Consider the following 5,275-nt stretch of genomic DNA (forward strand, 5'->3'; position numbering starts at 1 on the left):
GAGGTCCCTTCCACTCAGGAGGAACAGGATTGGGGACCTGCTTAAAAATGTAGTCTGGCCATGTTTTTGTTGAGCAGCTGTGCTGAGCTGGGGGCACACTTCAGCCCCTGGTCATCTCTGAAGGCTGAAGGCTGGAATGGCTGAGTCACCTGAACAGCAAAGATGGTGGCCTTCCTTTTGTCCTGGGAGCTCTGTCCCAGGGAGGCCTGAAACCTCTGTCAGACAGGGAACACTGGTGGGGGTAGCTGAAGACCCTGGTTGGATGGCTCTACCTGGTGATAAAGAACAAGTTTGGGGACTGACTTAAGAAAGCAGTCTGGCCATGTTTTCGGAGGCTGCTGTGCTGTGCTGGTGTACCACTTCTGCCCCTGGTAGCCTCAGACACACCAAAGCTTGAAGACTAGAACTGCTGAGATGTCCAACAACAAAGATGGTGGCCTACTCCTCCCTTTGGGATTTTTGTCCCAGGGAGTTTTCAAATCTTTGTTGGCCAGAGAACACCAGCAGGGGTTGCAGAAGGCCCAGTTGGGAGGTCCCGCACCAGTGAGGAGGAACGGATTGAGGGAAAGAAACAGTCTGGCCATGTTTTGGTAGAGCAGCTGTGCTGTGCTGGGGGATCCCTTCTGCCTCTGGTCAGTTTGGACTCTCCAAAGCCCACAGGCTGGAATGGCTAAGTCACCAAACAACAAAGATGGAGGCACGCCCTTCCCCGTGGGTGCTCCATCCCAGGTAGGTGCCACACCGCTACTGGTGACTGGCTGGAATTCCAAGCCAGTGGGTTTTATCCTGTGAAGTGCCATGGACACGGAGCCTGCAGACCGTCCCTGCTCAGCCCCCTGGTTTCAGCCTCTTTCCTAGGGGTAGTAGGAGTTCTAATCTCCTACTTTGCTGGAGTTGCAGTTACTTTTGCTTGGAAGCCCAGAGCCAGAGTATTTAAAGCTCCCGGGTCTCCACATGTGTCTGAATGGCTGCTCTGTCAAGACTCTGTACAGCTCTGTGTGTCAGACTGAAGGCCTTGGTGGAGTGGGTTCATGAGGGGATTTTCTGACCCAAGGGTTGCAAAGATCAGTGGGAGAGGCATGGGTTTCCGGGGCTGTACATTTACTCACTGCTTTCCTAGGAGGGGGAGCTTCCCTTGGCTTCGTGTTGCTCCTGGGTGGGCCATGATCCCACTTTGCTTTTCTTGACCTTTGTGGGTCAAGTTGTTTCCTTGATTAGTCCCAATGCAAATATCTGGATATTTCAGTTGAAGGTGCTGTATTTATTCACCCTTTCCATTCCTCTCCATGAGAGCCATCCACCCTAGCTGCTTCTAATTGGCCATCTTGGCCACTCCACCTCTCATTTGTCTAACTCACTATTGAGATCTTTAAGTAAACTTTTGTTGAAGTATACTGTATATGCAGAAAAGTGCACAAGTGATCAGCTCAGTACATTTTCACAAAGGGAGCAAGAAATAAACATGAACCACACACTGGAAGCTCCCTCCAAGCCCCCATCTACTCACTAATGCATCCCAAGGGTAACCACTATTCTGACTTGTAAATAGATCGTTTTGAATTTTAAAAAAAACTTTAGGTAAGCAGAATCATACAGTATATATTATTTGTGTCTATTTTTTGCTAACATTGTCTGTGAGAATAATCCATACTGTTGCATGTAGAGTATTCATTGCCATTTATGTATGTACAGTATTTTATGCATCCATTCTGTTGATGATGGATATTAGATTGTTTCCAACTTGGGACTATTATGAATAGTGCTGCTATGAGCATTTTATACATGTCGTTTGGTAAACATATGCATGCATTTCTCTTGGGTGTAATGTCATAAATTGTGCGTATTTTTACTCTGAAAACAAAATTAGGGGGTAGAGCCTGGAGTATAGTGAACTCAGCAAGGCAAATGCTATCTTATGGGGCTCTGTTGGGAAAACTAGGTGGTCTTGTCCAAGAGACAGCTCTGTTAATTTCCATGTCCCACTGACCTTAACACTTGACATTTCAGCTAGAGTGGGTATTGCCTTAAATACTATTCTCTGAAATAATAAGTGGTGTCATTCTAGCAAGTATCACTCCAGAAAACTCCTTATACATACAAAGGCATAAAAGTATTTTTTAAAAGGTCATTATTTCCAAGAAGAGTGAGCAGAGGCAAGAAAGATATAATTAAAAATATTTAGTTCTCCATTCTTGTTTTATGAAATCTGCTTTTTCATGGGTCTAAGCAAGATGATAGATATTAGTTGCTGAGGGGAGGGGAAGTAAAGAGATGGGCTATTGCCCAGTATTCTAGGATGAAGATAAAGGAGTATAAATACAAAGAGACAGTTACTCCAGGAGAAGATAAGAAATTATCAGAATAAGTTTTGTCTCTGGAAATCAGAGAAAAACAAATTCCCACAAAATGGTAATGCACTTTCTTTTGGATTCCAGGATTGGTGAAGAAAAAAATGAGTGACAGGTCTGGTGTGCTGGGGGGAAGAGAGAGAGGGAGGCAGACTCTTGCATCACTACTGGTGACAACCATGGCTCATTAGTGACACATATATCAGGTGACCAAGATCTGTGGTAAAGTCAAGTCTTTTTGATCCAGCCATCAGCTCTCTGCTGTTGACCTCAGAGAGGCATCTTTGTAGATGAGTGAAGAAAGAAGAAACTGCTCTGGTTATGTGCAGGTTGGTGTGAGAATGAGGATTGCCTAGGAAGTCTTAGGGTCAGGATTGGGACAGAGTCATCTTCCCCTATACTCTCACCCCACCCACCAGCTTATTTTAGTTCTCTAAATGGTGCATAGGATCAGGGGAAGAGTTGGTGTTGGGGAGCCGAGAGTGAGAGATGAGAAGTGTTTGACAGATAGAGTCCAGAATCAGTAAAAGGTAGGAACTATGGCCTATCACTCAGTGCTGTGTTCACTGACTCTACTGATAGATATTGGTTTGTCTGTCTGTAGGGGGCAGTGCAACCCAAGAAAAAGGAAGAAGAAAATTACAAGTTATTTGGTAGAGACTGAAGCAAGAATGTATCCCTTCAAGGAAATGTGGAGCCAGAACCAGTCACAAGAGGGTGGTACACACAAGTGCTAAACTGGAACTTGCCCTTCTACTCCTGTCTTGTTTTCAGAAAACCCTTAATCCCAATCCTTTATGGCTCTGGGAAAGCAGTGTCAAAATCTATAGGGCAGAAAGGGGAGTGAGGTGAGGTAGAGCAGAAAAGTGGGCATTCATGGGAGAAGGGCAAGGGATAAAGTGGCAGGAAGCCAGGGTGGGGAAGATGGGTGTGCCTGAGACCTAAATGGGAGACTTTGGAAAGTTACATTCCTCACTCTGGAGTGGATGCACCTGAAACTTACGTATGAGTGCATTTGCCAATCTCTATTCTCTTTTCTCTGTCTACCTGTAGACAATAATCTAAGTAAGGGAGGAAAGAAATTGCTCCACACAGTGTGATATGCTGGAGATAAGGGGTAGAAACGAGGTGTCTGAGGCAGACTACAGAGTCCAGAGGCAATTCAGCTTCTCCCTCTCACAGCCTTTGTTCTTTTCTCCTCTTATATTGGTGCTGGAAAAAGATAAATGCTGCACCTCTGAGCTTGAGGGAGGTAAAACCCCAGAGGAGGAATATTTGAAAATTAAGACCTTAAATCCGGAAATAGAGATACTGATACCCTTGTAACCTGTGCGTTGACATGTCTCTTTGGGGAGACTCATCTAAAAACTTTATGTGTTTGCATTGCTGCTAGGTCCATGTTGGATGGCAATTAGATTGATTGTGTCCAGAAAAAGAATGTCTAACAATCTCCTTCCTAGAATGCCACAACTAGATCACCTTTTAAAGAGTGAGGCCCATCTGTGACTTGCATTAGATGTGGGATATACACTAACTGATGAATATGTGAAAGAAGATATGGAAATCTGATCTAGAAGTTGACACAGTGTTCATCCACTTATCAGAAGAAGGCACATCCAAACAAGAAAAGACAAAAAGAGCGGGGGAGCTGCAGACAGTGGGGAAGAAAGGTAAGGCCCATGATCTGCAGTCAAGAGTTGAGGATGAGCCAAGCCCTGGGGATTAGTCTGACAAAATCATGGGCAGTAAGAACTCGCAGCCTCTCCAAAAGCAAACCATCCAAATAAAATGAATCACCTATTCCCCAACAAAAATTTTAAAAATGCTGGATATGCTCAAAACTTTAAAAATGGTAGTTGTGTTCTGGACCTCTCCAAGTATCTTTTCATTCAGGAAAAACTGTTGTTTGCTGAGCCCAAGGATGCGGGCTTTCCATTTAGCCAGGGTATCAATAGCCATTTGGCCAGTCTCTCAATGGTTAGAAACACGAGGCCCTCTCCAGACCCCACTATTAGAGAGGCTTTGTGTGCCACGGATACTTAAATGCGAGCATTGAAAGTGAGGGCCAGATTAAGACGTACATCAATGAAGTGTGTCAGGAGACTGTGTCACGTTGCTGCAACTCATTTCTGCAGCAGGCCAGATTAATTTGTTAATAAGCATGACAGTTATTAATAACATGCTTGCCAAGTCCCTTTCAGACTTGAAGTTTCCTTTGATATCTGATGAGGGAAGTGGATGTGCTAAGGTTCAGGTTTTGAAACCACTGATGGGTTTGTCTGAAAAGCCAGTCTTGGCGGGGGAGTTAGTCGGTGCCCAGATGCTCTTCTCATTCATGTCCCTCTTTATCAGAAAAGGAAACAGAGAGATTCTCCTGGAAACCGTTGCCCCATAAACGGCCCTCTCGAACACAATGGGACGGAATCCACCCACAACGCGCTTGGTTTGCAGATGTCAAAGAATCTGCAGAGAGTGCTACTGAAGATCCAGCCTTAGCCAATCACCACCTCATTGGGTGAAAGTTCCAGGGCTCAATCCAGGACCACACTCTTATTGGCCAGGCAGGGGCTCCCACAGAGCTTTGAGTAACTTGTTGGTTGTGCAGTCTGCAGGCAATGTTGGCACTGTAAATTCCTCCCTTGCAGCCTCCTTCATGTGGTGAGGGGATCACTTCAGCTGCCTGCTGTGGACAAAGAACATCAAATTACAGCTATTGTTGCCTGTGGTGGTCTCCCTGTCCAAGCAGGACCGCTTTGCAGAGACCAGACGCATATCGCAGCTTGAGCTGAAAATGCATTTGTTGCAGCTTAGGTTGAATTATTTTTCGTTTACTCTTTCTTCTACACGCGCCTGATGGATAGTGAACCCATTCATCAAAAAAGTGCACTGCTCTTCTGTCTATTGTACCGACTTAACCTCTTCCACCA

The 5,275-nt window shown here is 45.2% G+C and overlaps 1 pseudogene across 1 annotated transcript; it reads left to right on the top strand.

Moving 5' to 3' along the window:
- Window positions 1-4,136: 4,136 nt before the first annotated feature.
- Window positions 4,137-5,275, top strand: LOC117084676 (annotated as a pseudogene). Its single transcript, XR_004437630.1, has one exon. The product of XR_004437630.1 is annotated as a protein ARMCX6-like (transcript).

This window comes from Trachypithecus francoisi, unplaced genomic scaffold (genome assembly GCF_009764315.1).
Source record: "Trachypithecus francoisi isolate TF-2019V2 unplaced genomic scaffold, Tfra_2.0 Contig00054, whole genome shotgun sequence".
NCBI lineage: Eukaryota > Metazoa > Chordata > Mammalia > Primates > Cercopithecidae > Trachypithecus > Trachypithecus francoisi.